Source organism: Neofelis nebulosa, chromosome 7 (assembly GCF_028018385.1).
Source record: "Neofelis nebulosa isolate mNeoNeb1 chromosome 7, mNeoNeb1.pri, whole genome shotgun sequence".
NCBI classification, from domain to species: Eukaryota; Metazoa; Chordata; class Mammalia; order Carnivora; family Felidae; genus Neofelis; species Neofelis nebulosa.
The window spans coordinates 149,350,780-149,358,278 of record NC_080788.1 but is presented as its reverse complement, the minus strand read 5'-3'; the positions used below and the strand labels follow the sequence as shown (position 1 = coordinate 149,358,278).

The following is a 7,499-nucleotide window of genomic DNA, read 5'->3' as shown; positions in this document are numbered from 1 at the left end:
GGTGAGTGAGGATCCTAATGTATCCAGACAGCAGCTGTGGGGGTGCAAGCATGCAGTGGGGCCTGATGGCCCAAGGTGTAATTTTCATGGGAAGAAAGTTATAGGACATATCCAAGAGGCACAGGTTGTCACAGAATACCTGCAGCCACTCCATTTCCATGGAACGAGAGGTGAAACATGTTATTGGTATTCAGACAGATGAGAGTTTGCGGTGTGCACAGAGCTAATATTAACACTTTAGGTTAATGACTCTGAAAGCCACAAAAAGAAATCTGTGGCAGCATCAGGTAGGGGTGAGGGGCTCACAGAGACAGAGCAAAGGCAGTGAAGTTAGGGGTCCTTGGGAAGCAGTAGCCAGGTTTCCTTAGAAGCTTATGCAACTGCATTTTCGTACCAGTGAGAGGGATGTGAAAAACTGACAAGACACTTTGTGGGGAGTTTTGAAGCACTGTGACATAGTCCTCGTTGGCAGTAGCTGTTTGCAACCATGGACATTAAGAAGACAGGAGGGTGTATGGCCCTGTCCGGCTGGTGCTCTAAGAGGGTGGGGGAGTCTGCAAGGGCTCTCTGACTCCTTTGGTAATAGAGTGACAAGTCACAGACATACGAAACAAGAGTGCGGCCTTGGGTGAAGGCACAGAATGTAAGTTGGCTTCAAGAACGTGGAGTACTATTGAGCCCAACTTAGTTGCCTTCCCCAAGCATACATGAAAAGAGAACTTGTGAATCAGAGTGCAATGGCATTGACAAGAAAGTTGACCAGATGTTCATTCCAGGAATGCATCTTCATCACCAGGAATTGAGGCATGAGCGGCAGCCCAGTTAGGGACAAAAGATGGGGTGGGGGTAATAGATGACAAAAGACTTTATGGTTCCTACATTGTACAAATCAGTAGCTTTGCCTTCTGAATCAAATTCTGTTCTTTCTTTACTCACAAGATCGGGGTGTTACACGGTGAGGAGGTAAAGCAAGAACATCCTGTGGTAACAGAGTCTATCACAGGGTCAGGTCCTCCCTCTGCTGCAAGACAGGGCATCTGGCTACTGATGGGTGGGGGCAGTTCCTTTCTCAGGCCCCCTGAGCACAGGCTCTGCACTGGGGGTAATCCATCCTCTTGTGCATGTGAGGCCCAGACACTAGTGGGCACATCTTTAAGACTCATCCTCTGAGGAGCACTTTGAATGGAGTTGGGTCTCCATTAGGGAAAGGGGGAAGCTTGAGGTGTGGTCTGATGGCCGGGAAAAGAGAACACCTTATTGTCCCTCCTGCATTTTGGATATTAACTCCTTTTCAATATTTTTTATTGTAATGTCTACCCTCCCATAGACTGCCTTCTAGCTCTGCAAATATTTGCTTGCCCCTTTTCTAGTATGGTGTAGTCCCCCTTGCCTGCTTTGTTATCTGTGACTTTGCTTTTATATCAAATCAATCATTCTCAAGTGAATGTCATCATATTTATCTTTCATGTTTTCTTTGAAGGCATTTAGGTTCAAGTGTTCTTCTTAATCCTTCAACCATTTTGAGATTTCTTTGTGTCGACGTATATGTATGAAGCAAGTTTATGGCCTAATATTATTATTTTGCATGTATATATCAATACTATTTTTTTTCAACGTTTTTTATTTATTATTTTTGGTACAGAGAGAGACAGAGCATGAACGGGGGAGGGGCAGAGAGAGAGGGAGACACAGAATCGGAAACAGGCTCCAGGCTCCGAGCCATCAGCCCAGAGCCTGACGCGGGGCTCGAACTCACGGACCGCGAGATCGTGACCTGGCTGAAGTCGGACGCTTAACCGACTGCGCCACCCAGGCGCCCCTCAATACTATTTTTTAATTGTTACTTTGTTTTTGAGGGAGAGAGACAGATCATGAGTAGGGAGGCACAGAGATAGAGGCAGAAACAGAATCCAGGCCCTGAGCTGTCAGCAGGAGCCTGATGTGAGGCTTGAACCCACAAACCGTGAGATCATGACCTGAGTGGAAGTGGGAAACTTAACTTAACGAGCCACACACGTGCCCCTAGTCAACACCATGTTTAAGAGACACTATCCTACCCCCACTGTGCATTGTTGGAAATCTCGTGCAGGATTTGCTGACTGCATCTGCAAACTTCTACTTCTGGGCTCCGTAATGAGCTCCACTGGTCTAAATGTCTCATTTAATGCCAGCAGCACACTGTTGTGGTTAATGTACCTCTGCAATATATTTAGAAAGAGAGAAGTGTGATGTCTCCAGGTTCTCTCGACGTCATGATTGTTTTGTTGCTTCCATGTGTTGTGTGCTTTCATATGAATTGTATATTTTTCAGGTTCCTTAAAAAACTCATTGGCATTTTTATTGACATAAAAAGATAAACATAAAAATACCATAAAAAGATAAAGCAGACAGAAAATAGAGACTATCACAAATACAGAAAACAAATCAATTACATAAAAATTTGTATTTGGAAAAGTAAGTAAAATTTGAAACAAATAGGTAGCCGGGGGAAATAGGGAAGACTCAAACAAATGCAATCAGAATTGAAAGAGGAGACATAACTGAATTAAAGACATGAAAAGGATCATTAAAGAAAAACTTAGGTATGTATAGGCCAACAATTAGATCACCAGGAACAAATTATACATTTTATGCCATAATGTAGTCCACCAAGACTCTTTCATGGAAAAATACAAAATGAACAAAAGAAAATTAATAAGATTTCTGTATCTAAAACCTCACCCTCCAAAAAATCTGCCTAGGAGTCCATGACTTTATTAAAACTTCTACTAAGTATCTAAAGAGGAATTAATGCCAATATTTCTCAAACTATTACAAACCACTGATAAAAAAAAACAGCACTCCCAAATGAAATTTTGAGGGCAGCACTGTTTTCACACCAAAACCAAAGACAGATACCAGAAGAAGGGAAACTACAGGTCACTATCTCAAATGAACATACATGCAAAATTCCTTCACAAAATCTGAGCATACTGAATTCAACAGAACATTGAGAGGATCATACAACATAATCCAGTGTGATTCATCGAGGAATGCAAGGATCCTTCAACATACACAGATGCATAAATGTGATGTCCTCCATTAACAGGGGGAATGACTGAATCAAAGCCATCATTAATTGATTCAAAAAACATTAGACAAAATTCAACACATGTTCACCATTTAAAAAGAACCCAATTAAAAAGGAACTGAAGGAAATTACCTCCACATGATCATGGCCACTATGAAAAGCCCACACCTGACAGCATATTGAACGGTAAAATGCTGAAGGCTTTCCTGTCAAATCAGGAGCCAGGCAATGATGGTCACCCCTAACATAATCATTCCCCATGATAACGTGAAGAATACATATGCCACCTCAAACTATGTCATCTTGTCACACTGCTTATTTGGGTGAAAGTCACTTGAGAAAGAGTCCAAGTACACTCAGACTCTCCATTGTCCCTTGACAGCAGGATATAAATCTCCCTCCCGTGTACCAAGAGGGAAGAACCATCATTAGCACCAGAATAAGGAACACAGGGACAAGAAGGCTATGCAAACAAACCTACTTACTTGGTGACTAACATAATACCCCAAACTTAACTCTTGCCAAATCCAATGTTTTGTTTCTGAAAGACACAAGTGCCACCTGCTTTGTCCTTTCTCTGGGTGTCATATCATTAGGAAGGCCATGCACTTACAAAATGAAATTTATTCTCTCCTGTAGATATGTCTTATGTCAATTGAATCCTTACACTGGCTAAATCCCAGAAGAAAAGAAGGGAAAAATTTTCTTCTCCTACAACTGGAAGACGTAACCAGAAAAAAATAGGGAATAAAAAAAATAAAATACATTTAAATCAGTAAGGAGGAAGGAAAATTACTTGTTTGCAGGTGACATTGATCTTATACATAACACAACCCTAGAGATACCACAAAAAATATTAGAACCAGTTTTTTTAAATGAGGAAAAGAGCAGGATGCAAAATGAACAAAGAAAATAAATAAAAATAAACCACCTGTGATTCTACACACCAGCATGAAAATACATGCAAAATAAATAACAAAATTATACAAGTGAAAATGGCACAGAATAAAGTATTTTGGGTTAAACTTCAAAAAGTATGTAAAATACTTGTAGAGTGAAAATGATCTATGTTGATGAAAGACCTGTAAAAATGCACACAGGACTGCAAATACACCTGTACTCACTGAAGACAATTAGTCATATTGTCACAGCACCTAACACACTCTAACCCTGTTGTTCATTGTTAAATAAACAAAGGTAACACTGGAGCTTGATATATATGTCAGAGAACATGCAAATGGGGTCCTCTCTGTGCTGATAAAACCAGCCCATCCCAGACTCTGCAGCTGGGAGAGCAGCCCCAGTCCCGGGAGTCCCAGGTGTTCCCATTCTAGATCAGGACAGAACAGACACCTCACCATGGAGTTTGTGTTTGGCTGGGTGTTTCTGGTTAACCTTTTAAAAGGTAATTCATGGTGAACGAGAGACACTGAATATGTGAGTGGATATGAGTGAGACCAGTAGATGTGTGACAGTTTCCTGACCAAGATGTCTTGTGTCTGCAGGTGTCCAGTGTGACGTGAAGCTGGTGGAGTCTGGAGGAGACCTGGTGCAGCCTGGGGGGGGGGTCCCCGAGACTCACCTGTGTAGCCTCTGGATTCACCTTCAGTAGCTATGGAATGAGCTGGGTTCACCAGGCTCCAGGAAAGGGGCTGCAGTGGGTCGCATATATTTATGATGATGGAAGTAGCACAAGCTATGCAGACTCCTTGAAGGGCTGATTCCCCATCTCCAGAGACAACGCCAAGAACACGCTGTATCTGCAGATGAACAGCCTGTGGGCCACATATTACTGTGCAAGAGACAGGGTGAGGGGACCTCGCTGGGAGCCCAGACACAAACCTCCCTGCAGGAGGGGATCAGCTCCACCGGGGGGCACACACTATGTACAATTATGCTTTGTGTTGCCAGGAGCAGGTGAAGATGGAGGTTACAGGCAGGTTTCCTCTCAGGGTCTGGGGCTTCCTCTCCACAAAGCAGTTTCTCCAGGGAGCCTCTCTGGACACAAGATTCTGTGTTTACCTATTACCTGTGTGAATTAGATCATTGTTTTCCTAGGAAAACTACCCTAACATGCACAAAGACACAGTTCTTTGCATTGCTTACTCCTGTCCCTCAACATGAGTGAATTACAGATTGCCTGAGGCACAATAGCTGATCATTTACATGAGTCCCAGATGTACTCCCTGTGCATCCAGGACCACAAGCTCCCACAGCTCCCCATTATCTTCACCCAGCCCGTGTCCCAATCAAACAACGTGACACTTCCTTCATGACACTTTGCTACTCAGGACTTTAAATGAGCTACAGCTTTATTCAATTCCTCTAAACAAGAGATAAATTATCTCCATGTATTAGTCAGGATTCCCTCGAGCAACAGAACCCAAAGCACATTGATTTCCATGACAAAATATGTTGAGAAGTCCCATGATCTACTGTCACAAGTTGGGGAGCCAGGAAAACCAGTGGTATAATTCTCGCCTGATTCTGAACTAGTGTGTACTCTCAGAACCTACAGAGCCTATGATGTAACTCTAAGAACAAGGGCAGGAGGAGACCCATGTTCCAGTTCAAACAAGCACATGGGAAGTAAAAATGAGGGAATTCTTCCTCCCTCTGCATCGGATTCAACTCAGAACTCTGATGGAATGGGTGATGACCAGGCAGAAAGAAACCATGGATGGAAATGCCAATCTCTTCTGGAAACTCATCACAGACATACACAAAAACAGTCGTGAATCTGGACACCCATGACGCAGTCAAGATGACACATAAAGGTAATCATGACAAGTCAACCTGCTGTAAATGTCGAGTTCAAAAACTGAAGAGTTAGAAGTCCATGCCATCACTGGGGTGGACCCTGGTGAGCGTAGCAGTGCTCCTGTGGAGAAGGAGCCCCGAGGCCCATAGGGACTGCTGCGGTTTGAGGATCCCCTGGGTCATATCGGGTGAGACAGTTACCTTCTTGGAGTGCATTTGGGAGACACGGCATTGCCCCTCATGGGGCAGGAGAGCTGACAGGCACCATTGCACTGCCCTGGTCATTAGCATAGGAGCCTCTGCTGAGAGCAGCTAACTGAACGCTCCCTTCTTGTTCTTCCTCACCATGAACTCCACGATCCTAGTGTTCATGCAACTGCCCTTCTGGGATAACCAGCTCCAACCACATCACAGCAACACACTGTCCCAGAGGATCAGTGGGGTCCCTGTCACATTGAGTTCAACAATTTGGTGTATTCACACCCAGCTAGAGCTCCTGAGATAAAAAAGAAGAGCCCTGAGCTGCCAGGTGTGAAAATGGATTGGACTAAGGCAGGGTGAAGGCCGGGTTCTGAAGGAAGCCTGGGACCCATGAGTACAGATCATTCTCTCTTTGTGAGGGCTTCCTGAACAGGGGTGGCTGGAAACTCCAACTGCAGGGACTAGAGAAGGAGTTGATGCCAATATTTCCTCCCACCAATTATCATGGACAGAATTCAGTGAGCATCACAACACCCCCAGTAGATACTGAGCCACTGACACCAAGCTATACCCACCTATCCTTCCTCAGGTGCTTCCTTACTAGGGAAAGAGTGCCTAGAACCCAGACCACCATTGAACCCCTCACTCCAAAGACCACCATATACCCCCACAGGCACCAAGTCTACTGACCATAGAGTGAGGCACAGCTTCATCTCTAGGGGAAATAGGAATTAGCCTCTTTTAATAAGGAGACCAAACTCACCTAGTTAAAACTCACAACACTATGGACAAAGTTGAAAAACTCTCCCCTGGAGGCAAGGAGAACTCTGCAGAGGACTGACCTGAGGGACAGAGCAGCCAATACATGACAGCACAATGCACACAGCACATGCAAGAAATGCTTCCAGAATGTCAGGATGTCAACAGCATGTAAACATTTCTCAAAAAAAACCACTACTCTAGAAGCAAAAAACATAACAGGATTTTCCTAAAACACTTAAGAAAGCAGAGACATGGACATACAGAGTGACGGAGGAATTCATTGCAAAAGAAAAAAACCATAAATGACATTGCCAGGGACATAATTAAAACATATATAAATAATAAGCCTCAAACAGAATTTAATACATATCATAAGGAAACAGAACTTTTAAAAACTATCAAAAGGATACTAGCTATGCTTGAGAAAGCCTAGAAGACATGAGTATACCCTGACTACAGATGGAAAAGACCTAAAACCCAGTCAAGCAAAAATTTTTAAAATGCTGTAACGGAGATGTGAACCTGATTGGATATAATGACTCAAGGCAGAAAGAAGCAGATGAATGAGTGACATGGAAGATAAAATTTTGTGAGAAATGAAGCAGGAAAGAAGAGGAAAATTAAAACATTGCATCACATACGTATACTTAGGGAATCAGCAACTCCATAAAGTGTAATAAAATTATTTTCAAAGGAGTCCCAGAAG

General features: G+C 43.3%; 1 pseudogene; it reads left to right on the top strand.

The window, feature by feature from the left end:
• The first annotated feature begins 4,420 nt into the window (after positions 1 to 4,420).
• On the top strand, positions 4,421 to 5,346 carry LOC131518049 (immunoglobulin heavy variable 3-74-like; annotated as a pseudogene).
• The last annotated feature ends 2,153 nt before the right edge of the window (positions 5,347 to 7,499 follow it).